This window comes from Oryctolagus cuniculus, chromosome 11 (genome assembly GCF_051225735.1).
Source record: "Oryctolagus cuniculus isolate XC-2025 breed Fujian yellow rabbit chromosome 11, ASM5122573v1, whole genome shotgun sequence".
Taxonomy (NCBI): Eukaryota; Metazoa; Chordata; class Mammalia; order Lagomorpha; family Leporidae; genus Oryctolagus; species Oryctolagus cuniculus.
Window position 1 is genome coordinate 17,368,642 of NC_142877.1, and position 26,852 is coordinate 17,395,493.

General features: G+C 45.6%; 1 protein-coding gene and 1 long non-coding RNA gene across 11 annotated transcripts in view; one reads left to right on the plus strand and one right to left on the minus strand.

Annotated features, from left to right (window-relative positions):
• Positions 1 to 294: 294 nt before the first annotated feature.
• LOC138844297 (uncharacterized) lies at positions 295 to 16,225 on the minus strand. 3 transcript variants are annotated; one of them, XR_016215818.1, is made up of 3 exons: positions 16,000 to 16,182; positions 13,513 to 13,697; positions 295 to 429 (listed from the first exon to the last, which is right to left on the minus strand). It is a non-coding gene; the product is annotated as an uncharacterized LOC138844297 (long non-coding RNA). The 3 variants fall into 3 exon arrangements; XR_011379891.2 differs by lacking the exons at positions 295 to 429; positions 13,513 to 13,697 and adding an exon at positions 3,623 to 3,864 and having other exon boundaries at positions 16,000 to 16,225; XR_016215819.1 differs by lacking the exons at positions 295 to 429; positions 16,000 to 16,182 and adding an exon at positions 3,623 to 3,864 and having other exon boundaries at positions 13,513 to 13,652.
• A 141-nt stretch (positions 16,226 to 16,366) lies between these two features.
• The window catches only part of CHD6 (chromodomain helicase DNA binding protein 6), a 235,635-nt gene continuing 225,149 nt past the window's right edge, over positions 16,367 to 26,852 (plus strand). For 4 of the 8 annotated variants that reach the window (XR_016215824.1, XR_016215823.1, XR_016215825.1 and 1 more), the window contains exon 1: positions 16,367 to 16,639. The gene's annotated coding sequence lies outside the window, so the exon portion shown is untranslated. The remainder of the gene's footprint in view (positions 16,640 to 26,852) is intronic. The other 4 variants (XR_016215826.1, XM_070051832.2, XM_089307100.1 and 1 more) reach the window with 3 other exon arrangements.

Consider the following 26,852-nt stretch of genomic DNA (forward strand, 5'->3'; position numbering starts at 1 on the left):
TCATATATCCATTCACTCATCCTTGTATCTATCCAGCCACCCACATATCTAGCTTTGTATCTGTCCATTTGTCATCCAACCATTTAGTCATCCAAGTATTCATCCATCTTCCATCCATTTAATTACTCACTGATGTATTTACCCATTTCTATTATTGCTGTCATAAATTCTACAAACTTAGCAGTTTAAGACAACAAAGACTTAATACCCTAGCATGCCAGAGGTCAGAAGTCCAATGGAGGTCCTAAGGGACTAAAATTAAAGTGTTGGTAAGGGTGCAGTCCTTATGGATGACCTAAGGGAAAATTTGTTTCCCTACCTTTTCCAGCTTGAGGTCACCCATACTCCTGGTCTTCCTCCACCTTCAATACCAAGGGCAGAGCGTCTTCAACTCTCTCCCTGACTCTGTCTCTTCTGCCTTCTCCTGCACTAATAAGGAACCCTGTGATTATGCTAGGCCCACAAAGATGATCTTCCTTCTCCAGGTCAACCAGCTCTCAACCTTAACTCCTCTTTGCCATGCAATCTAATTTACTCTTATGTTCTAAGAATTAAGTTGGAAACATCTTTAAATCACTGTTATTCTGCCTTCCACATCCTTTATCCATTTCTATGTTCTTCCATCTGTTTGTTCATTAATCTATCTTTATCTTCATTCATGAATTCATCTGTTTGGTCATCCATTTGCTCATCTATGTATGTATTTATCTATTCATCCAGTTGCCCATTTACTTATCCATTAGTCCAACTAATCATTCATTTACCCACCATTCACTTATCAGTCATATCAATCATTTATCCTAATTTCATTATATCCATTTATCCATTCTATTGTCCACCCATCCACCTATAATTCACACATCAATTTATCCATCTGTCCAAGCTTCTATATAATCATTCATGAGCTACCCAAATCTGCTTTGCCTCTGACTCTTTAATCAAACAATGCCTTTTTTTTTTTTTTTTTTTTTTTTGATAGGCAGAGTGGACAGAGAGAGACAGAGAGAAAGGTCTTCCTTTTGCCGTTGGTTCACCCTCCAATGGCCGCCGCGCTGATCCAATGGCAGGAGCCAGGTACTTCTCCTGGTCTCCCATGGGGTGCAGGGCCCAAGTACTTGGGCCATCCTGCACTGCACTCCCTGGCCACAGCAGAGAGCTGGCCTGGAAGAGGGGCAACAGGGACAGAATCCAGCGCCCCAACCGGGACTAGAACCCGGTGTGCCGGCGCCACAAGGCGTAGGATTAGCCTAGTGAGCCACGGTGCTGGCTTAATCAAACAATGCCCTTTCAAGATCTCAAACACACACACACACACACACATTTTGGACCTGCTCATGAAAACAGGTCATTCTACTCATTTTTCTCAACCACCTCTTTTTCTGATCCTAGTTCTAAATCCTCATTCAGTTCTGCCTGTGGTGCTTCATACTGGCTATATGACAATGGGTCTTCCTGGAATCAAACTTAGTTTACAGAGCCCTACCTATGTTGACTTTTTCTTTGTTAACTCTGATCTTTCTCCTGGTTATGTCCAGAAGGCATAAAGGCAATAGGTAACCATGCAATATGTGTTTGTGTGCACACAAGCTTCTGTGTGTATGTGTGTGTGTGTGTTAGAAAGATACCAGATTACAGCTGCGTGTCTTAATGTTTTTCTGCTATACTTCCCCCCAACCCCACCCCATGAAGAGGTGCAGATGAAACCCATACTGTTCACAATCTATGTTGGGTTTTCTTCTCCAGGGAAGTAAGACAAATAGTAATGTTAAAATGTTTATAGTGTGAAGGTCATAAAAACATTTTGCAAATACTTTAATAATGAAAAAAGTCATTTAAAGATCTCAAAAATTGCCATTATATAAGGGAAACTACATAAATATGGTGAACTTTATTTTTACCAACAAGTTTTATTCCCCCTCCCCAACTTTCTGCCCCAGAGGTACAATTAATAAGATGAGAAAGCATATACTACTTGAAATAAAAAGCATAAATAGCAGCAAAAACTATAAAATCACCCCTCAGAAACACTACCATAATTTATAGTTGTCAGAATAGTTAATGGTCTCTCACCACAGGCTGAGACATAGATAAGGTGGACTGTGGGCTGTGAGAAATCCCCAGCACTCAACTAAAATGCCACCCCCTGCTCTATTGCTCAGGAGAGCAGATCTGAGTGCAAATGCATAGGAATGACATTATTATAAAAATAATTGCTTCCATTTATTTTTTAAAAGAAAGTTAAATCATTCAGACTGTGGTACTTTATGTATGATTAGTGACAAATTACTAGCCATTTACCTCATGACCAACCATTTCAAGACATGACCACTGAAAATTGTGGCTAAATGACTGCTAGTTTCCTGTATAGTTTCAAGGTCAAGAATCCATTCATGGGCACAAGTTCAAACGGGAGTGATTCTGTTTGGGCAAGTCTGGGTAGCTCAGCTCCTCTACAGATATTATTCTTTTGTTGGGCAAGCAGAAATGTTGGGACATCAGGGAGTTCACAGTGGCTCCATGAAGGCATGGTTCATATTTCTTCAAAACACTTCAAGAAATATTTAATGGGAAATGTGCTTCCATCAGAGTCTTGACCAAATGAATATTTTCGAAGTGAATAAGAAGGGGCACTTCCTGTGACAGATCAGCAATCTGGTCTGGGAAGATGTCATTTCCTGAGCAGTTGGGAGATTTTAAGGTCCCGAGTCAAAGGATTTTGAAGGCACTGACATTTCAACAACTTAAGGTCACTGGTTTATACACAGGCTTTGACTGGCACTAAGGCCTCTAAAAATGATACTTAAAAGGTGTGTACATTGACGTCCCATAAAGAAGCTACACTTGAAATCCACAATAATAATCCTTAGGTTTACATAAATGCTGTTTCATATGCTGCCTCTTATTTTATCCTTGCAACAATGATGAGAAATTGCCTAGACAGGACTCAAACCCATTTTACAGATCACATGACTACAGCCAGAAAGTCCAGAGATGTCAAATAAATTCCACACTGCAAGCCATTCCTTGTTGATTGGTGATGTCTGCCTGGGGCGCTGAATTGATAAGGATTCTGGGACTAACCAGGATCAACGGAAGGAATGTGGTGAACTAGCCAGAATTTCTCCATGGATCTGGGAAGGAAGAGCTGAAACAGGTACGCCACACATTTTTAATGTTTTCCCTCTTTGACCAATATTCGCTGAGCATCATAACATACTTGTTGTGTACTGAGACTACTGGTGAAAAAGGAAATACAATTCTTCATCTCTAGGAGCTCAGAGTCCAGCTATTTCTATCCTCTCACTTTGTTCCTGATGAAAGATTTTCCTATCTCTTCATCACAACTCATTTCTTCTTCCTGGGCATACAGGTAGACTATGTCTCTCAGCTTCACTTGTGGTTTGGCATGACCATGTAAGTGAGTTCCAGCCAATAATGTGCAAGAAGAAGTGATGTGTGTCCTTGCTTTTTATGAAGAGACAAAGTCTTCACCCTGACCACAATCTCTCTTCCTGCTAGTTGGATGCAGATGACAAAACCCTTATTGGATGAAGATAAAAGGAACCGGGACCCCTGGATCACCAGCTAGAGGAGTGTGACTTGTCAACCAGAAATACTCATCTTTCTTTTTTTTTTTAAGATTTATTTTATTTATTTGAAAGTCAGAGTCACACAGAGGTAGGAGAGGCAGAGAGAGAGAGAGAGGTCTTCCAACCATTGGTTTACTCCCCAGATGGCCGCAATGGCCAGAGCTGCGCCGATCCGAAGCCAGGAGCCAGGAGCTTCTTCTGGGTCTCCCATGCGGGTGCAGGGGCCCAAGGACTTGGACCATCTTCTACTGATATCCCAGGCCATAGGAGAGAACTGGATCGGAAGAGGAGCAGCAGGGATTAGAACCAGTGCCCATATGGGATGCTGGCACTTCAGGCCAGAGCTTTAACCCACTGCACCACAGCGCCAGCCCCTGAAATACTCATCTTAAAACACTATATGAGCTAGAAATCAACTTCTTTTTATCGGAGCTATTATTATTTTGTGAGTATACTTGTTATAATAGTTAGTGAATATTATACAGTCTAATTTTGCTATAAGGTGGCTGGGTCTCTTTCAGCCACCTCTCAACATAGCTTTCACCTGCCACCATGGGCATTTAATCCATATTTTCAAGTTCCATTCTAGCCCAGGAATCTGTCTTTAATAGGGAGCACTGAAGGCATGTGGGAGAGCTCTGCATGATTCTATGCCTGGGAGAGAATGATAGTCATGTTTCTTTTTGGCTAGAACAATCTCTCTTATTGTTGCTGTCAGACTTCAAAATCGGCACTTGAATGACTATCCCCAGCTGTCAAGAGCTCTGGAATCACACATCCCAGGTTCAGCCAAGCTGGGTCCCCTAACTTAGATCTCAGACTGTAGGATGCTTCTAAGCACAGTCAGCTAGCCTCACCCCCAGAGTTTCTCATCCAGTTGGTTTGAGTTGGAGTCCAAAAATTTGGATTTCTAGCAAGGTGCCAGATGCTGCTATTGATCCAAGAACCACACTTTGAGAGCTATTGCCCTCAACTAAGCCAGTCAAGCTAAGCTGTGGCTGTCTATCATTTTATATTAGTGTAAGACATCTGCATTAGTCTGGGTTCTCCAGAGAAACAGAAACAATAGGACACACACATACACATACACACACACGGTAGATTTATTGTGAAAATTGGCTCGCTTGATTATGGAGGCTGAGAAGTTCCACTATCTGCCATCTGTAAACTGGAGAACTAGGAAAGCCAGTTATGTAATTCATCTGAGTCCAGAGGACTGAGAACCATGGAAGCCTTGGTATAACCCTGAGTACAAGTCTGAAGGTCTGAACTCAGACGGTGGGAGTTGCAGAGTGTGCAGGTGTCAGTCCCGGAGTGTAGAGATCTCAGAACCCGGAGCTTGAATGTCCAAGGGCAGGAGATGATGGATGTCCCAGCTCAAGGAGACACCACACACACACACACACACACACACAAAGAGAGAGAGAAAGAGAAAGAGAGACAGACAGACTTCTTTAAGCAGTCCCCTGATTTAAATGCTAATCTCTTGGAAACACCTCTCACAGACACACCCAGAAATACTGTTTTACCAGCTGTCTGCACATCCCTTAGCCAAGTCAAATAGACACATAAAATTCACTAACACAACATCTGTGTTCTGCAAATATTTTTTGATACTTTTTTTCTTCTTTCCACTGTTCCTCCTGTAAAATCTCATCCTTGTTTTTGCTTGTGATACCTACAGCAGGAGCCTAGGGGAACATAAGACTTCGGACTGAACTGCTGGAGGTATGGCAGCTACTGCCTCACTTCAGCACCTAAGCTTACAGCTGAAGGACCGAGACGGTGCTGAAGTGATGTGCCTTAGTTTTGTCATCTGTAAAATGGAGGTAATAACAATTTTTTCTTTTATGCGAATTAACTATGGGGGGGGACCGACATTGTGGTCACAAACAGCAGCTTATAATACCGGCATCCCATATTGGAGCGCCAGTTCAAGTCTCAGCCCCAGCTCTTGTGGCCATTTGAGGAGTGAACCAGAGGATAGAAGATCTCTTTATTTTATTTTATTTATTTGAAAGGCGGAGTGACAGAGAGAGACACAGAGAGAAAAATATCTTCCATAAGGACATAGATGCTGATATGGGATCAAGCATCACAGGCTGCTTAACCCACTGTACCACAATGCTGGTCCCTTAAACAGAAGTTCTTTTTCTCACTCTGCTTTTTGAATAAATAAATAAAATCATTAAAAACAAAATAATTAAATATGTTAATACATGTAAACCACTTACAACAGTGCCCGGGACATATTAAGAGTTCAATAACTATTAGCTACTATGAACTATCAGATTAACAGCCCATGTTTTATTAGCACAAAGACATCTTTCCCTCCAACTTTATTCTCTATTATGTTCCAGGAAGAAGAAAAAGTTATAGAGGGGGACTGCCTGGTATTCAGAGTTTTACCTGCAGTAATGAGAGCCCAAGAATCATTCATAATAAATGGGACTGGATGGAGAAACACAGCTTATTGCCATCCATCTGGTCCAACTTGCTGATGGATGATCTGGGTTTTCCTGTCACTAACAACTTTTGAATCATATAGTCAACACACGTCCCTTGAATGAGACTGAAATGAGCCATGGAACAACTTACAATATCTGGATATAAAGCAGATGTTAAGAAAAACACTTACTATTTGGGCAAGCTTTTATAATAATCATGCTTTACATATACAGTAAGTTAATGATGGATGTCACTTATATCACCCCAAGAAATACTGAGTGTATTCATTATCTATTGCTGCATAACAGATTATTCCCAAAGCTTGGTTTAAAACCAATAATAAATATTTATTGTCTCACAGTTTCTGTAGTTCAGAAATTTGAGGGAGGTTTAGTTGAGAGACAGAGCGGTCTCTTGTGAAATTACAGTCAAGATGTTGGCTGGGAACGCAGTCTCATCTGACGGATTGACTACATGGAGAATTCAGTTGCAAGATGGTGAATTCACATGGCTGTTGGCAACAGGCTCAGGTCCTCACCACCCAGACCTATCCATAGGGCTGGCTAAATATCCTCAAGCCACGGCAACTGACTTTTCCCATCACAAATGATCCAGGACAGCAAGGCAGAAGCTGCAGTGGGGTTTATGGCCTTGCCTTGGGAGTCACACTGCGTTGTTTCAGCAATATCCTACTGGTTACACAAATCAACTCTATTCAGCACAGGCAGAGATGACAAAAGGGCTTGAATCCCAATAGGTGGAGATCATCTTGGAGGATAGCTACTATGCTTTATTTCAGCAAAAACATGGAAACTAATCTTAAAAACCGTGGTGTTTTGCTCCTAGAATGTAAAACAATAGTGCTTCTTTTATTGTCATTTTGCAGATGGTAGGTCTCTAAATTGGTCAGTAATGCTGAAGGTAGAATTGCACACATAAGGGAAAAGATTCCACACAACTTGAAGCTTAGAAGAAAGTTTCAGCTTAAGCAAATTTTTATGGCAAAAACTGTGTAATACTCCATGCAAGAAAGTATGTTCCAAGTGAGAACGAAGGATTTATGAAGCTGTTTCAGGGTACGGTGACAAATGTTTTAAGAAACTCCTCCCCAAGAACATTTGAGGTATAGCTTTCCATAAATTATAGTAACTGAGATGGACTATGGTCATTTATATGAACTCAGATTTTAAAAAATCAAAATAGTAGTAACAGTGTTACACATGGGTGAAAATGAGAATTCTGCAGCACTTTAAGAGTTAAATCAATCAGATTAATAAATAAGGTATAGATAACAGAAGGGACTCTGAAGAATAGAAGATCCCCCGGGTCAAAGGCAAGAAGAACAGAGATGGACTTCAGCCAAATCCACGGAATTAATATGTTTCAAAAACAGAAAGTCAATGAAGGGGAAAGTCCATACAGAACATAAGAAAACAGGAGCCCAAGGAGAGGATGGAATAACAAGGTAGCAATGAGTAACTTGCTAAACAGTTATGGTGCTAAGTACTGTGCACCAATCATTTAATCTATACATCAACCTTAGTATTAGAATCACTGGATTCTAGGGGCCGGTGCTGTGGCGTAGCGGGTAAAGCTGCCGCCTGCAGTGCTGGCATCCCATATGGGCACTGGTTTGAGTCCTGGCTGCTCCACTTCCGATCCAGCTCTCTGCTGAGGTCTAGGAAAGCAGTAGAAGATGTCTCAAGCCCTTGGGCTCCTGCACCCACGTGGGAGACCCAGAAGAAGCTCCTGGCTCCTGGCTTCGGCTCCAGCCTTTGTGGCCCATTGGGGAGTAAATCAGCAGATGGAAGATCTCTCTCTCTCTCTCCCCGCCTCTCCTTCTCTCTGTGTAACTCTGACTTTCAAATAAATAAATAAATCTTTAAAAAAAAGAATCACTAGATTCTAAGTGAAGTGACTTTCTTAAGATCACTAGTGAAAAAGCTGGGATTTGAACCAGATCTGCAGAGTTCCAATGGCTACAGGCTTAATTATTTTTAATCCTGTTTTATCCTGGGGAATGGTGCCTTGATGAGAGGACAGGGGCAGATTCACCCACAGGGTGGAGATACGGGCATTGGGTAGTTGTAGCCCTGCATCACTGGCCAACAGCATCCTCCTTCAATGCCAGTTTCTGGTTTCAGAATTTAACCTTTCAGCCATGACTCTTCCCATAGAGGGGAAGTGAGGTTAATGTCCAACAAGACAAGCACAGCTTGGCAGCTACAATTCCCAGGGGAATAAAAAAATGTATTTTAAAAAACTTTAATTGTGAAATGTTTGAAACATATAGAAAAGTACAGAAAATAAAAAAGGAGATGGCCCTTAACTAACTCTGATTGACATTTGGTTATATTTGCTTCAGAGTTTTCAAAGCACTCTAAGAGGTTAAAACCACCTGAGACCAACACACCTGTAAACTGGTTCAAAGTTTTCTTCAAGAATAGCATTATTGGAAATAAGTGTATGACCTCATATTACTTAGAAGGACGGAACTCATGAGAGACTAAGTACCTATGCTTCAGCTCTCAGCTAAAGGACAGCTTTTGTGACCTCCATGACCAAGGCTGACCCTTCTAGCCCAACTTCACAGCACCATAGACCAGCTGTGGATAGTATTTACCATTGCTCTGAAGTTTTACTTGTTTGCTTAACTACCGGACTAATGAATGATTTGTCTCTACCATGGACTGCAAGCTCTATAAGGCCTGTTTGCGCCAAATTTTATTTACCATTGTATCCTTGGCATCTAGTAGAGTACTGTCAGTAGGCATTCCATAAATATCCTTTCTTTGAATGAATGCATTCAACTTAAACATCAATATCCTTCTGTATACACCAAGAAAAATGAATACAATTGTCCATATAAAGACTTTTATGTGAAGGTTCATGGCAGCATTATTCATAACAGCCCAAAGTGAAAACAATCCAAATGACCATCATTTGGTGAGTGGATAAACAAAAGGTGGCATATTGATACCATGGGAAGGGGGCTGGCACTGTGGCTCACTTGGTTAATCCTCTGCCTGCAGCACCAGCATCACAAATGGGCGCAGGGTTCTAGTCCCGGTTGCTCCTAGTCCTGCTGTGGCCAAGGAGGGCAGTGGAGGATGGCCCACGCGCTTAGGCCCCTGCACCTGCATGGGAGACCAGGAAGAAGCACCTGGCTCCTGGCTTCGGATTGGTGCAGTGCCGGCCATGGCGATCATTTGGGGAATGAACCAACAAAAGGAAGACCTTTCTCTCTGTCTCTCTTTCTCACTGTCTATAACTACCTGTCAAATAAATAAAAAAAATAAAACAAACAAACAAACAAAAAATCCTTTCCTTCTCTCCTCCCCTCCCTTCTCCCTCCCTCTCCCCCTTAAAAAAAAAAAAAGATACCATGGGATACTATTCATCAATAAGAAAGAATGAACCCACATAACATGCTATATAACATGCATAAACCACAAAAATATTGTCTTAAATGAAACAAGTCAGACATCCAAGACTACATGTTGCACAACTGCATTTGTCTGAATTTTCTAGAAAAGGTAAAGATGCTAAGAAGAAAGCAGATCAGTGGTTGCTTAGGCCTAGGGGTGGAGAGGGGCTTGATTGCAAACGGGAAGAGGGAACTTTCGGGTGATGGGAATGTGTTAACACTGGCCTGTGGTGATAGCAGCAAACATCCTCAAACCATACATTTGCAGTAAGCAAATTATATGGTATGTGAATTATACTGCAGCAAAGCTGTGAGGAATGTTTAAAAAAATCAAACTCCTTACTTAGTCATTTTATCCCTACGTATGTGTTGAGGAATGTTAATTCTGTGGGACATTGTGTCGAAGACTGTTAGTGAGTCTCCCAACTCTTTAGTGACAGATCCAATTTTTAACTTGGCACAAAGAAAAGCAAAACGAAGTACCAAATTTCCCAGCCTCCTTTGCAGTTTGTTGTTGTCATGTAACCAAGTTCTGCTAAATGAAATGTAAGCAAAAGTAATATCTAGTATTTCCAGGAAGGCTCTTTCGGGCAGGACTCAGCTCCATGTTTTCCACTTTGCTTTTCCTTTTGCCTTCTAAGGACATGTGGATAGTGCTCCAGCAGCCATCTTGGACCATGAAGTAACCTTGGGAAGGCGAGCTAGGGATGGTGGAGCAAAAATACCGAGGCCCTGGGGGCTGGCACTGGGGCACAGCAGGTTAAAGCCCCAGCCTGAAGCACCAGCAGCCCATGTGTGTGCCGATTTGAACCTTAGATGCTCTAGTTCCCTGCTAATGTACCTGGGAAAGCAGTGGATGACAGACCAAGTCCTGGGCCTCTGCACCCATGTGGGAGACCCAGATGAAGCTCCTGGCTTTGGATCAGCTCAGCTCCGGCTATTGTGGCTATTTGGGGAGTGAACCAGTAGATGGAAGAGTTTCCTCTCTGTCTCTACCTCTCTCTGTAACTCTTTCAAATAAATAAAATACATGCTAAAAAAAAATACTGAGACCTGGAGTTCTGAAAGAGTAATAGAGCTACCAATTCACTTGGATTGCCTGCTTCTCAGATTTCCTTTAAGCAAGACAAAAATAAGCTCTAATCTTATGTTTTTCCCCTCCTTTTATATTATTGCAGCCAAATCTAATCTAATGTGATATTAGTTATACTAGGTGTTAAAGAAAAGCAGGTTCTGTGGTCAAATAAATTGAGAATTACTACATTACAGTTGAACAGATTTCATAAATGTAGGACTGCTCATTTTTTTTTTAAAAAAAGATTTCTTTATTTGACAGGCAGAATGCCAGAGAGGAGAGAAATGGCCACAATGGCTGGTGCTGGGTCAGGCAGAAGCCAGGATCTAGGATCTCTATCCACGTCTCCTGTGGGTGGCAAGGACCCAAGTACCTGGGCCATCTTCTACTGCTTTCCCAGGCACATCAGTAGGAGCTGGATCAGAAACAGAGCGATCAGACTTGAACTGGGCTCTGATATGGGGCGCCGGAGTCACCTGTGGCCGTTTAACCCACTGCACAGCCACGCTGGCCCCAGGACTGCTTTTTTTAAGATGTTAATAAACAACCTCCAAAAATATCCGAAAGGGGCAACAGATCGTACAGCTTTCCAAACCAACTTGACCACAAACCCTCTTTTTAGTGATCTTATAAGATGAATGATTTGAGAAAAAGGCAAAAGTTGCCTTTGAAAAATCCATATAGTCACCTCTTCCTTTCCAATTCATCCTTTTAGGCAGCTAGAGGAATCTTTCTTAAACATAAACTGGATTGTTTCCTTGTTTACAACTCTCTAATAGGTCTTATCAAACTCCTTCATGTAACATATAAGACCTTTTGTGACTCGGCCCTAGCCATCTCTCTAGCTCCACACTAGCTATCTCCTTCCCTCATCATGAATCTTTCTCAGTGCTAAGAACCGACATAATCTCTAGTCTCTCCACCTCTGCCCTTCATGGAACATTTTCCTACCTGTCACTTTGCCTGGCATTCTATGTCTAATCCTTTCAGTCCAGGCTCAGGAACCAGCTTATTCATGTTCATTTATACATGGAGCACCACCTACTATGTGACAGGCATTGCGTGATTGCTTGAGTTGAAAACACAATGCTTGCCCTGGAGGGACATGGAATGAAAGTAAAACAAATACTATCATAGTCAGGGCATGCCCACAGCTGTAGCAGCTTCACATCTCAGTGACTTGACACTGTGTCAGCTTATTTCTTGCTCATAGCCTAGTCTGTGCAGGTGAGCATGGGTGTTCCGCTCCACGCAGCCAGTCAGGGACGCAGGCTCTCGCCATCGCCATTTCCCAAGGCTTTTGGGTCCTCTCCTAGATGTTTTTGTATCTGGCCAACAGATGAGGACAGGCAGGGAGTTTGGAGGGTTAGACGGGATTTTGTAGGGGAATCCCAGAGATGGGATACACGGATCACTTCTGTCCAGATTCATTACGGGCCCACCTGATGATGACTGAGAAATGTAATTTTGCTATGATCTTAGGAGGGAAATGAAATGGGCTAGTGAAAATAGCCTTTTTTTCTTTCTGCCACAGATTTATAAATAAGAATGATAAAGAAGCTTACAGGGGCCAGCGCCATGGCTCACTTGGTTAATCCTCCGCCTGCGGCGCCGGCATCCCGTGTGGGTGCCGGGTTCTGGTCCCGGTTGCTCCTCTTCCAGGCCAGCTCTCTGCTGTGGCCTGGGAGGGCAGTGGAGGATGGCCCAGGTCCTTGGGCCCTGCATCTGCATGGGAGACCAGGAGGAGGCACCTGGCTCCAGGCTTCGGACCGGTGCAGCGCCGGCTGTGGCGGCCGTCTGGGGGGTGAGACAACGGAGAGAAGACCTTTCTCTCTGTCTCTCTCTCTCACTGTCTATAACTCTACCTATCAAATAGATTTTAAAAAAATGTTTTTAAAAAGAAGCTTACAGTCTACTGAAAGAATCAGAGAAATGAATAGAGGCAGGAAAGCAAGAGAACCAGTCAGGCAGGATGTAACTTGTGTTTGTGGAATTGGTCTCAGAAAGTTCTAGAAGTACAGGAAGCTTTTCTGTGGCTCCTTTCAGAGCCCTTGAGGGTTGTTCTTCTGGGGCCCTGTGGAAATGGGAACATACTATACAGTACAGAAATGCATGCAGCACAGGCATCACCCCTGAGCAGACTTTCAGAGCCTTGTAGCATCAGCTACCTCTCGGCCAGTGGCTGCCGTGGCCGCCAGCTCTGCATGGCCTCCATCTGACTTTACACAACTGCACTCTGATAGCATCTTGCCTCATGGCCCTGCCGAGTGCCTCTTGCCAGGCTCTCTGTTGACATCGAGTTTTGGGATGCACTAAGGCCTGAACTCCTGGGTATGAATCTTTCTCCAACAGGTGATGAGAGGGTGGATAAGTTCCCTTCCCTTCCCCGTCCCAGAGGCCATACTGCGACTCATTTAACATGGCTTCTCAGAGGATAATCCCTGGAGCAGAAGCAATCAGCCATACTTAATGGAGCCCAGATTAATAATCACCCTGGTATTGACACTTCCTTCTTTCCAACCTTACTCCTTTTGCCCCACACTTGCCCTAAACAATCAGTCTCTGCTCCCGGAGAATGCAGAGCCAAGACATTACCATAAATGGCTACGGCTAAAAACAATGCAGCTGCTTCTTTCCCCTCCAGAGCCTCCCCACAGGCCACAGGCACCGCTGAAGTGCTCTGAGAGTCAGATTCCACTAACCCCTCTCTGTTCTGCAAACCTGAGTCTTCCAAGGTCAAGCCTGCTGCCTCTGCTGTAGCCTCCAGACCCTTCCTTTGCCCTTTCTGGCCCACTCGTCTGTGAATCAATCACAGACCCCTACTGATTTCTTTTTGGTTGACCCAGCATTGTGTGTCTGTGTTTAACTTCTTAGGTGCTACTGACTTTTCTCAATGTTTGAGAACAGTGACTGCTAACAAGTCAAACTTCCCTCTCCCTCCCGCTCCCTCACCTCCCCAGATGGTCTCTTACCTCTGTGCAAAGGACATACATGCTTCGGGGCTGGTGCAGTGGCGTAGTGGGTAAAGCCTCTGCCTGCAGAGCTGCCTTCCCATTTGGGCGCCAGTTCGAGTCCCAGCTGCTCCACTTCCGATCCAGCTCTCTGCTATGGCCTGGGAAAGCAGTAGAAGATGGCCCAAGTCCTTGGGCCCCTGCACCTGCATGGCAAGACCCAGAGGAAGCTCTTGGCTCCTGGCTTCGGATTGGCGCACCTCTGGCCATGGCGGCCAATTAGGGAGTGAACCAGCGGATGGAAGATCTCTCTCTCTCTCTCTGCCTCTCCTTCTCTTTCTGTGTAACTCTTTCAAATAAATAAATAAAATCTTAAAAAAAAAGACATACATGCTTCTTCCTCTGTCTAGAGTCCCATTTCTCCCGCATTTCATAAGAGAGATCTTCAAACGTTCATAGAAATGCATACTATGAAAAAACTAGGCATGGATTTCCCTTTTCTATTTGAAAGGCAACGAGAAACACATCACACACACGCACAGTCTTCTATTTGCTGGTATACTCTTCAAATGCCAGCACAGCCAGGGCTGGGCCACGCTAATTCCAGGAGCCTGGAACTCCATAGCTGGCAGAGACTCAACGATGTGTGTGGCTGCCTGCTGCCTCCCCAGGATCACTTTAGCAATAAGGTGAATTGGAAGTGAAGTAACCAGGACTGGAACCATGGGATGTGGCCATCCCAAGGAGTAGCTGAACCCCCTGCATGACAACGCCTATTTTTTTTTTTTTTTTTGACAGGCAGAGTGGACAGTGAGAGAGAGAAACAGAGAGAAAGGTCTTCCTTTGCCGTTGGTTCACCCTCCAATGGCCGGCGCGGGCCGGTGCGCTGCGGCAGGCGCACTGCGCTGATCTGAAGGCAGGAGCCAGGTACTTCTCCTGGTCTCCCATGGGGTGCAGGGCCCAAGTGCTTGGGCCATCCTCCACTGCACTGCCTGGCCACTGCAGAGAGCTGGCCTGGAAGAGGAGCAACCGGGACAGAATCCGGCGCCCCGACTGGGACTAGAACCTGGTGTGCCAGCGCCGCAAGGCGGAGGATTAGCCTATTGAGCCGCGGCACTGGCCCACCATTTCCCATCTTGAAGTGCATATTATTTCAACTTTTATGGGCAGGGGACTTCATCATGCTAAGGGAGGGCCACTTGAATCCCATGTAGGACCCATCAAGTCTGTCTCTGTTACAAGTCTTGTGGACACGGAAAGTGTATAGACCTGAGCCCCACGAGGGCTGTTCTGAGCTCTGGCAGTCTTGGTCCTGATGTTTGGCCCAGAGCAGCTTTGACTACCAGTTGCCTGATCCTGCCTCAGGTGTAAGAGGTCAGCTAAGCTGTCCCTTGAGGCAGCTGGGCAGGGAAGACAGGCACCTGTCAGTATACTCACCCACCTTGTCCCTCTGCTTGATTGTCTATTCAATGCTGCACCTCTTGTGCCTAGAACCGTATCTGGAACATAGTTGGTACTTCATAAGTATTAGTTTGAGGAAGGAAGGAAGAGGAGGAATGATGAACCATGAGACTTGGCCAACCTTGCGTCAAATGACAGAAATGTGCCCAGAAGAGACAGATGAGTGGCGGGGGATGAGGGGTGGGGGCAGTACTTTTAACTGGACACATCTTCAGTGCCTGCCAAGAAGTGAAGAACTGGTATCCAGAAAAGAGTAAGGACCACAGGCTGAAAGCTTCAGGAAAAGCGGAATTTCGGGGAGGCAGCGGGCTCTGTTCTATCATTGTAGTTACTGTTGAGACAGTCCAACCACGCTCATCCTAAATGCAATGGATGAGCTGCTCTTGGAATCATCATCCTGCTTTAAATGGGGGAAAATGGGCCTCTGCAGTCAGACCCCAGACAGCATTTTTGATGGGTGCCAAGGCCTGGGGTGCGGGGGGGAGGGGCAGCACTGCGCTGCCATACGGAATATTCAGCCAGGCAAGGCTGATTCCTTTGGAATCGCTTCTCCCCATCGCTGGTCTCATTTCCCCTCCTTCCTCCATCTATTTTCTCTATGGCATTTATCTCTACCTGCCCCGTGTATTTATTTACTGCCTTTCTCTGACCTACTGCAAGAGGGCAAGGGCTTTGTCCTACTGACCACCGTATCCCCTGTTTCAATCAACGTCTAGCATTGAGTGGGCGCTCACGAATTCGCTGCTAAGGAACGAATAAAAGAACATGCGAATAACAATCAGTTGCATCTCTGCCATTTGCTGGGCCCCGTCCTTGAGGAGGCTGCAAGGATAGCACGGGAATAGGCCCGGGGACAAACACGCCGCAGCTCGACGCCTCATTTCACAGAGGTCTTTCCAGCGGGTGGAAACTCCCGGGGGTGCGAGGCCTGGGGAAGCAGCGCGTGAGAGCCAGGGAGCCAGGCGGAGCAGCAAGCAGCAGGCGGCCCCAGGCGCAGATGCCTGGCTCCCGTCCTTGCTGGGCCTCCCCGCATCGGCTTTTCCTGACCTGTAGGACCCTCGCCGCTCCTCGCCTCTGTCCGCGCGACCTCGGCCCCAGCGGAACCCCTCCGTCGCGGGACCCCAGCAACAATCCGCTCCTGCACCTGGCCAGCCCGGGGGCAGCCAGATCGTTGGCTCGCTACCTGCGAGACCTCCACCTGCGGGTTAGAGCTCCGTCCCCCACCCTGCCCGCGCGCGCCCCGGGTACCCGCCCCCTGCCTGCGGTCTGCGGCGTGCAGAACCCCGCCCCCTGCGCCCGCGGGACCCCGGCCCTGCCCCGCCCCCGTGGCCCTGCCGCTCCGTCCCAGGGGGCGGGGCCGCGCGCAGCGGCGTCTCCGAAGCGGGGGGCGCGAGGCAGGGGGCGGGGCAGCCCCGGAGCCGGCCAATCAGCGCCGCGATCACATCCATGCAAATACGAGCACAATGGAGCGAGCCCATCACTCGTCCCTGCAAGCAAGCTTGAAATGGGCTTCTTCCTGAGAGACAGCCAGGGTGTCCAATGACGGTGTGTTTTGGGCCGGCGAAGCCCAATGGCGCGGCAGGGAAGGCGGGCCCGAGCTGGGTTAGGGTGTCCTTGCAGGGTGTCTGAGCTAAACTTCACCAAATAATAGCTGTTTGTATTTTGGCTGCTGCAGGAGCCATTTTAGGTAAGTTCTTCTCTTAACTTTTTATTTTCCTTCCCGGCCTCGGCGGACCGGCCTTGTCCGCGGGCCCCCGGCCCCGCCCCGACAGACCGGCTGGGGTGCCCCTATGAATGGAGCCTGGATGAGGGGCTGCGGCGGCTCCGAGGCCCGGCCGCGCTGGGGTCCGAGCGGGGCCGGCGGGCGGGCGGCCTGGCGCAGAGCAGGCAGCGGCCTGCGGCCTGAGGCGAGGGGCTGGCCGCCGCCGCCGCGCCCCGCTGCCGCTCGGGCCACCTTCGAGCCGGGCGCCGTCCTTGGGAGCGCGCCGCTGCGGGCCGCGCCGAGGGGCGGGGGTCCGGCGGACCCCGGCCGCGGGCCCGGCGGGCGGGGGCGGGGCGTGCGCGGGCCCCGGCGGGGCGGGCCGCTGAGGGACCCCCCGAGCGCCGGGGCGCGGGGGGCTGCGGCCGCCGCCCCCGCGGAGAAGTTGCTCTGTCGGCGTCCTGCGTCTGTTTGCAGGGGTGGAGGAGGGTGGGCTGGTGCCAGGCTGCCGCTCCGGGAGGGGCGGGGGCCCCGGCGCGTCCCCGGGCTGCGCGCCCCTCCGCCCCCTTCTTACGCACTAGCGCGCGCTCGCCCCGAAAATGGGAGCCCTGGAGGGGTCCAGCGGCGCCGCTGCCAAGTTTTGTGCGTTATTAGATTGCATGTTTGAGCTCGGAGGTTGGGGGGGGGGGGACCGCATCTGTCCCCTTCGGGGTATTTGTTTTCTTCGCCGTTAGAAGTAACGGAGTCGGTAGCTCCCAAATTTCCAGGGACGTGCCTGTCTGAGGGGCAGGAGCGTTGGCAGGTCTGTGTTTTTTTTTAAGACGCTATTAGGAAATCCCCTCACTCTTGAGATAATTGAAATTTGAGTTTGTTTGCAGCTTCGGTTTGATTTGATCCAATTAAAAACGCATAAGCAGACACTTTGTATTTGTGTACGTAAAGTATTCCTAGCTCCAGTTATGACTAAGGTGACTGGTTTCAGCACCGTGGGATCTAATAAGGCAGCATAATTCAATTTTTAGCATGTAGGCCCATGTTCTCCAAATTAGGGTTTATGCACCATTAGTAATCTGGCCAAGGTTTCGAGTGAGTCTTTGGCATCTGTGGGTGTCTTTTTTCTGGGGCTGTGTGGGTGCCATGTTCCCCCACCTTCTGAAAACTCGTTTTTGGTATAACAGGCCAGTAAACAGAGGAAATACAGCATTTTTAGTGTTTGCGGCTTTCAGGGTGTCTGGAACGTTGCCCGAGATAGGACTGTCACTTCCCAAATGGTGTGCACTGTAAGAACCTCACTTCATGAGGGTATGCAGGTGGCCTTAGGAAAAATCTGGACAGAGGCTCCCCAGGCTGATTGTGAGCCATCTGACTCTCGGGGGTCTGCCCCGTGGGGTGCACAGTAAGCCAGATTGAAGACCATGTTCAGAACCTCAGAGTTTTTCTGAACTCTGAAAGGTTTGAGATCAATGTATGAGAAAATGATGAGGCATGAATTGTCGGGTCACATGGTCTGTGCCAACTAGAGCAGGTGGTTTCAGATAAGTAATGCATCACTGTAGCCCTAAGGCTTGGGGAAATCTGCAGTGGGAAGATGATTAATTTTGAAGTTCTTTCTGTGTGAGAGCAAGTTTTGTAGATGAATTATGATTTCTTTTGAGTTTAAAATTTTTTTATTGATTAATAGACTGTTAAAATATAATGTGTACATCTCCCACCCCCACCCATTTTTGTTAGACTTGGAATCTCCCTTATAGTAAACCAGATTGTGTTGCTGTTCTTCATGAAATCTGGCCATGGACAAAGTAAATGTAGACCTGTTGTGAAATTAGAGTTGTCTCTCAGTGTGGTGTGAGTCTTCCAGAGTCACGGTTTTTATTTCTGCAGTTTCCTTGCTTTTCACATTTGACTGTTCTGTTTTAGCACCAGCCACTGTCAATAGAATCACTTTTACTGCAGCGTTTAAATAGCCCGTGTAATTTTTAAAATTTATTATTAGTATAGTTGAGGTTCTGTGAACTCAACAGACAGTCGGACTTCAGACAGACCAGGCGAGAAGTTGAAAGACCAGTTAGAAGTGAAGTGGGAGAACCACAACTAACCCCACTGCATTTCTGGAAATCCTGTAGCAGGTCGTTTTTTTGTGTTTATTGGTTTATCCTTATAAGTAAGTCAAATACCAAAAAAAAAAAAAAAAAAAGCAAACCAAAAGACAAAAAATCCAAAGCAGAATGGTATCTCTTCAGAAACCATATCTTATTTGTGATTTTGCTACAGTATTGCAGGGAACTTAGCAGAAATAACAGGCCCTTGGGCTACTGTGTCTTGCAGATCTCTTTGGTTTGTAAAAGTTTCAAAGAAAATTTTTTGTTTTCTTGGAAGTGTGGCTTTGCTCTGAGCAGAGTTTGTGGTTAAGTGTTCTGTGTTAAACCATCACATTCCCAACCTCCGGCTTGGTTCCCAGTGTAAGCCTATGATGTTCAGTTTTCACAGAAAGACTTGGTATTGATAACCACCAAATGGAGTCAAATATGGACCACATATCTTTTCCACCCCTTTGGTCAGGTTTTGAGATGGAAAAACTCTACTTGCAAATACATCTTTTACAATAGCAAAATGGCATAGGACAGTGACAGTACACAAATCAGCTGAGACACTGTTCTCTCACTCCCTGTATTATCTCCCCTCCTTCCCCCAGCATAGTGAGACTTGAAATAGTTTTGTTTTTAATAAATATTTATTGGTTCTATTATACTTCCATCTCTTGTACAAGGCTATAGGTCAATTTAAGTGAAAAGCTGTAGCAAATTCCTTGGGACTGCCTGCGTTCTCCTGTACCAGGTTATTACTTTGAAAACTCTTTGAAATACATGAATAATAGCTAAAGCTTAGATATCCGTTCCCTTGAGAACATTTTCATTTGCAGTGGCATGGGCCATCCTTACGAGGGGAGCAAAAGGAGCACGTTGCCTTGATTAAATGCCTAGTGTGTGGCCAGCAGTCAGCCAGGTAGTAGGGCTACGGAGATGGAACGACTAGCCCTGGTTTCATAGCTCCCTCCTGAGGCTGGACTGCAGCTCAGAGAAATGAAGAAACTTACTCAAGGCCAGAAGGCCAGAGTTTGAACCCAGTTTACCTGGATCCAAAGTACATGTTCTTTTCTCCAACAACTTTCTAACGATGTGTTTAAACGCTTGAGCCGTCTGTCATGTTTTCATGGGATGGTGCTAGGCTAACTAGCATATCTTCCGTAAGAGTCGTTTTTACTTTTCCATTTCAAAAATTGTCACTGAAGATGGATGTTGGGCCACAGCGAGGGCACTCTTGCCTCCCTAGTGTAGGAGTGGTCCTCCAGGGCACTTGGGAGCTGAGGTACAGCCTGGTACGTACTGAGGGAGGACCAGTCACTTTTTCCATGCCAGAATGTTCTTTTCTTTACCTCATGTCGTGGAGGCGTTGATACCCTCATGAGAAATTCTGTTACTTCCTTATAAGTCCTGAAGGTAGTAAAATGGAGTTATTTTAAAATATCCATCCTTGTTCCCATTTCTGAACTAAATTATGTGCATTAAATCCAGAGGAAAATGTTTGTTTTTGCCTGTAGTACCTGTATTTGTGGGTTTTTATGGTCTTTACTAGTGATTCTGTGCCTCCTCCTACATTTACTCTTTATGTTGTTCTATTCTGGGACCTTTAGAATCTGTAACGGTGTTTGTGATAGAACTTAAATAGCTCCTATTCCGAGGAAGCGAGATTTTTATTTTCGAATGGGCGATCATTTTTTCCCATATGATCCCAAGGAAAGGCTAACACTTTTATCAAGGAAAAACCTGATTTTTTAACAGACTTTATAGTGCTTTTGTCTGCTGACTATTTCAGAAGAATTCTGTATACTAAGATAGTATTTGAAAAATTCAGGAAAACTGGGAAGGAGATGGTACATTTTTGGGGGGTACTATGTACATTTTGGTGGGAAGTAGAATTTCAGAAAACTTTAGGACACAAGTCCACGTGAATATAGAAAGTGGTGGATATACATTTGAATTTTCTAAATGCATACAAGGAGATTCTTATTTTTCTATTTTTTATAAAGAGATTCTTGTAGGGGGTGTTTACTGCTCTAATTGTATGGATAAAATATATGTTTTTTTGTCAAATAATTGAAGTTTTAATATATTTTGGGTATACTTGCATTGTTGTTGTGAACAAGGAATTTTGTGTTTTGAGTCTCCTTTTTTTTAATTCTAAGATTGTCTTTATTTTAAAGGGCAGGCATCTACTTAAAAGAAGGTCTAACTATTATGGTAACATTGACCTTTGGTTTGTACCTACTGAGTTTGAGGGTTTTTATCTTAGAATTCATGGACCTGTAGGGAGTTGTTGGCTTGTCTGTGAACTCTCCAAAGTAGTATGCAAAATTCTGTTTGTGTTTGCATTTTTATACAAAGCAAATCCATTGCTTTTTGTGACTCCTGCTATACCTTCTGCTCTCTACTGCCCTCCCTTTCTACCTGCATGCCAGAAAAACCACAAAAAACCAAAAACCTTAAGGATCATTGGTTTAGGTCATCCCAAAACAATTGCTTTGTATGAGCAAAATCTTTGCCTGGACACTGACTTTTTGGAGCCTTTTGTTTTGCCCCTAGCAGGTCTTATGGTCTCAGCCTTGCTCATTTGGCCTGGGCTTGGGGAAGTGCTTGGCCTCCTTGTGGCATTCTCTGGGATCATCCCAAGAATTCTTCCTTTCCTATGGTGATAGGGAAACTGTACTTTTATCCTTGTAACCTGATAGATGGGGCATTTGCAAGATAATCTTAGAGGGTCCTGGATGTCTTGGTTTCAGCCATCTGCTTTTGCAGAGGGTCCTGGAAGGTTGACTGTGGCAGAAGTTCCTGACATTTTCTTGCTTTGAATACTGCTTTTTTTTTTTTTTTTTTGAAAATTTTATTTATTTATTTGAGACGCAGAGTTACAGACAGAAAGGTCTCCATCCACTGGTTCACTCCCCAGATGGTCATCGCAGCGGCTGGACCTGGGCTGATCTGAAGCCAGGAACCAGGAGCTTCTTCTGGATCTCCCACTCGGGTGCAGGGACCCAAGGACTTGGGCCATCTTCTGCTGCTGTTCCAGGTTATAGCAGAGAGCTGGATCGGAAATGGAGCAGCTGGGACTCGAATCGGCAACCATATGAGATGCCGGCACTTCAGGCAGCGGCTTTACCTGCTATCCCACAGCGCCAAACCCTGAATACTACTTCTTGTTCATTCTGTTAGTGCTCTGTCCAACATGTTAGGAAGAAAAAAGTTTTCTCTTTTACATTGAAGAGGGTCAATTAATAAGCATCCCTTCATTTTTTTTTTTTTTTTTTTTTTTTTACAGGCAGAGTGGACAGTGAGAGAGAGAGACAGAGAGAAAGGTCTTCCTTTGCCTTTGGTTCACCCTCCAATGGCTGCCGCGGCTGGTGCGCTGCGGCCCGTGCACCGCGCTGATTCTATGGCAGGAGCCAGGAGCCAGGTGCTTTTCCTGGTCTCCAATGGGGTGCAGGGCCCAAGCACCTGGGCCATCCTCCACTGCACTCCCTGGCCACAGCAGAGGGCTGGCCTGGAAGAGGGGCAACCGGGACAGAATCCGGTGCCCCGACCGGGACTAGAACCAGGTGTGCCGACACCGCAAGGCGGAGGATTAGCCTAGTGAGCCGCGGCGCCGGCCCCTTCATCTTTTTTATTCTCCAGACTTTTATGAAATGCCTTGAAAGTTTTCTTGACAAATTTTAATTGGGAATTTTTCTTAAAATCATGTCTAGTTGAACATACAAGATTATTTTACAGAGGACATGCATGTATTATCAAGTTCTATTAATCCAGGTGTTAGTATAGAAACAGGATAGCATGTTAAGGGCCTCAGAGCTCTATTTTATGATCTATTTAAATAAAAGGTAAGCAAATTGAAAAAACAAAGTTCTAGAGCAACAAGAATATTCTAAGAACAGCTCTAGGAAGTGGTTGAACTTGAAGTTATCATGGAGATTTTCTTATAGAAGTCCAGTTGTTGGGTCAGACCAAAAGGTGAGTAGTAGAAAAATCAGTTTATTTGGTTTGATTTGTAGATTAGGGAAGTTACCCCAGCTTTTAGCAGTTTGATAAAGGGCATAGGAGGATTATGTTTGATTTGTTCATTCTTTATGTACACGTGAGTAAAGAAATGTACTTGGGCTGTTTACTTTGGGTTCAAGAAAAACTATCAGTAGTCTAGGCAATCCTTTGAAAGATTACGTCTGGTCAGCCAGGTCCAGAACATAGATTTTTATTTTCTGAAAGCAATAATAAATAATTAAACACAAAAACTTTATTATTGCTTATTATGTATTTTGGTTTACCAATTCTTATAGTGTTCCCAATCTCAATTCAGCGATGGGTTTGCATGAAAATTAAGTTATCATCATTGTTAATCACATGACAGAACAGGATCACATTTTAAATTAAAACACCATTAGATTGTCCTAAAAGCAAATGCAGTGCAGTATCACCTTAAGGGATTTAGTGCCAGTCTATATAATGGAATGACCCTTTTGTCTTGAGTTATAAACATACTCTAAGGAAATGACTGAGGATGTGGAGAGATTGTTAATGACCAGCTACAGGAAAATAGTTGTGAAAATACAAGATTGGTCTACTAGAGTAGTCCATATACTCACATGCTTGATCTTAGCCAAAAGGTCAAGAAGCGATCATACACTCTTACAGATCTGTGGACCTCCACCTCTTCATGACCAGGGGTCTTCAGGATTTGAAAAGAAGCATATGGATGCTTCTAAAAATCATTTCTGTTGAATCCAATAATAAAACATGTTAGTTTATATTGTAGTCCTTGATTTAATTTTTTCTACTCATTTTTCTGGTATTTTATAAAAGTATTGTTCTATGATGGATTGGGAAAGGACAAAAACTAAAACGATTCTTTTACCATGGAGAGCACACCCAAAACAAAAGGCAACCTTAGCCTTACCTTGGAGTTTGTTAGAAATGTAAGTTTTTAGGCCGGCGCTGTGGCTCACTAGGCTAATCCTCCGCCTTGCGGCACCGGCACACCGCGTTCTAGTCCCGGTCGGGGCACCGGATTCTGTCCCGGTTGCCCCTCTTCCAGGCCAGCTCTCTGCTGTGGCCAGGGAGTGCAGTGGAGGATGGCCCAGGTGCTTGGGCCCTGCACCCCATGGGAGACCAGGATAAGTACCTGGCTCCTGCCATCGGATCAGCGCGGTGCGCCGGCCGCAGCACGCCGGCCGCGGCAGCCATTGGAGGGTGAACCAACGGCAAAGGAAGACCTTTCTCTCTGTCTCTCTCTCTCACTGTCCACTCTGCCTGTCAAAAAAAAAAAAAAAAAAAACAAACAAAAAAACAAAAAAAAGAAAGAAAGAAATGCAAGTTTTAGAGCCCCATTCTAGACCTGACGTAGACTCCCTGGGTGGGGCCCGGGAATCTGTTTCTTACCAAGCTGTCTTGATGATTTTTGTGCACGTTGAAATTTGAGAAACATTATTCTAGATCAACACCGTGCGATAGAGCTTTCTGCTGTGATGCAAATATATTGTGTCTACATGGAAACTACTGGCCACATAGGACTTTTGAGCCCTTAAAATGTTACTGGTATGACCATGGCTAGTGTGATTAGTTTTAATTTGATATTTATTTTTTTGACAGGCAGAGTTAAGACAGTGAGAGAGAGAGAGACAGAGAGAGTTATAGACAGTGAGAAAGAGACAGAAAGGTCTTCCTTCCGTTGGTTCACTCCCCTAATGGCCATCACCGTCGGCGCTGTGCCAATTCGAAGCCAGGAGCCGGATGCTTCCTCCCGGTCTCCCATGCGGGAGCAGGGACCCAAGCAGTTGGGCGATACTCTGCTGCCCTCCCAGTCCACAGCAGAGAGCTGGACTGGAAGAGGAGCAACCGGGACAGAATCCGGCTCCCCAACCGGGACTAGAACCCGGGGTGCCGGTGCTACAGGCGGAGGATTAGCCAAGTGAGCCATGGCGTCGGCCAATATTAGTTATTTTAACCTAGATAGCTGCACATGACTAGTGGCAGTGATTTTGAACAGCACAGCTTTAGATCCCTTAGCTTCCCCAACCTGCTTTGGGGCAAAAGTAGGTTTTTATCTTCATCTGGAACAAAACTGTCCTTTAGCCTAAAATGAAAATAAGCAGGTCATATATTAAAAACTTGACAGTAATTATCTATTTATATTTACCTACTTATTTTTGTCTATAAGTTGATTTGAATGTTAGAAAATAGTGGGATCAGAAAATAAACTTGGCTGTGTCCTGCAAGGCTTTGCAGACGAGGTAGCTGTTCCATGAGGTCTTAGGACCCTCCATACCTGTGACTAATGTGCATGGTGTTTTCAACATGGTTTCTTTTTTTCCTTTCCTATAAAGATTTAAGACCAGCAGCTTTTAATTGCAGTATGATAGTTCTCCAGTTCTCAATAGAAAATGCTGGTTGAAAAGGTTTGCATTTCTTTAGATTAGTTAATAGAGATTTTTTTTACTATAAAGTATTTCATGTCTATCAGCTAACTTGGATCAGCAGACTTGGAGGGTGGTTTTTCAGTTTATAAGGAGAATCTTTTTTTTTTTTTTTTTTAGATACATTTATTTATTTGAAAGGCAGAGTTACAGAGAAGCAGAGGCAGAGAGAGGTCTTCCTTCTGCTGGTTCACTCCCCAGATGACCGCAACAGCTGGAGCTGCGCCAGTCCGAAGCCAGGAGTCAGGAGCTTCTTCCTGGTCTCCCATGTGGGTGCAGGAGCCCAAGGACTTGGGCAATCTTCTACTGCTTTTCCAGGCCATAGCAAGGAGCTGGATTCCAAGTGGAGCAGCTGGGATGTGAACTGGTACCCATATGGGATGCCGGCACTGCAGGTGGCGGCTTTACCCATTAAGCCACAGTGCCAGCCCCAAATTATAGCTTTTAAAAATACTGTCTAGTCATAGTAAAATAAACCTAATCATATAGCAGTTTTATTAAATATGCTGACTAGATTTTTAAGCAGGAAATTGTTAGTTATGTAAGTAATGACTCCTGAAGCATGAGAGATGGTAAAAGGTGCCCCATGTGGTTTATAAGCTCATAGAATATTAGAATTGGAAAGTTCCTTAATTTAATTTTTTTTTTAAAGATTTTTATTTATTTATTTGACAGAGCTATAGACAGTGGAGAGAGAGACAGAGAGAAAGGTCTTCAAGTGTTTGATAATGACAATAGATAGAATTAAAAAGGAGGCCTGCGCCCCGGCTCATTTGGCTAATCCTCCACCTGTGGCGCCGGCACCCCAGGTTCTAGTCCCGGTTGGGGAGCCGGATTCTGTCCCGGTTGCTCCTCTTCCAGTCCAGCTCTCTGCTGTGGCCCGGGAGGGCAGTGGAGGATGGCCCAGGTCCTTGGGCCCTGCACCCGCATGGGAGACCAGAAGAAAGCACCTGGGTCCTGGCTTCAGATCAGCGCGGTGTGCCGGCCGTGGCGGCCATTTGGGGGTTGAACCAACGGAAAAAGGAAGACCTTTCTTTCTGTCTCTCTCTCTCACTGTCTAACTATGCCTGTGGGGGGGGGAAAAAGGAGAGAATGATCAATCCAACATGGAAAGCAGGCCACACAGCAGACTTATAGAATGACAAACGCCCAAACAGCCCTCTGGCCTCAGAATCAGCCCTGAAGGCATTCAGATCTGGATGTGTGGGGAGCAATCCGGACTGGACTGAGTTACTGGAATTAAGACTTATTCTATGCATCTGCTCTCCCACAATATGGCGCTGGGAGAGAAGTAAACAGCTTCCGCACAGCTGCCTCCAGTTCAACTAATAAACTGTAGGACTTGCTCCTGATTGGAGGAGAGCAGCGTACTCGGCGTGTGGGCAGCCGAGTTAGGATTGGCAGAGGAGGACTATAAAGGAGGAGAGAGACGGCATGCACGAGGAACATCTATGGGGAACATCTAGCTGAAGGAACACCTGTGCAGCCCCCGAGAAGAGCCGGCCGGCGGTGTGCCGCTCCCCTGCGGAAGTGGGGAATGTGGCCAGGGGGAACTGCCCTTCCACGGAGGTGGAAGGGATAGTAGCCAACCCGGGAAGAACCAGCAGCAAACCCGGGGAGGGCCGAGCAGACGAAAGAACAGCGCAGGGTCCTGTGTCGTTCCTCCACGAAGAGGGGGAGCGACAG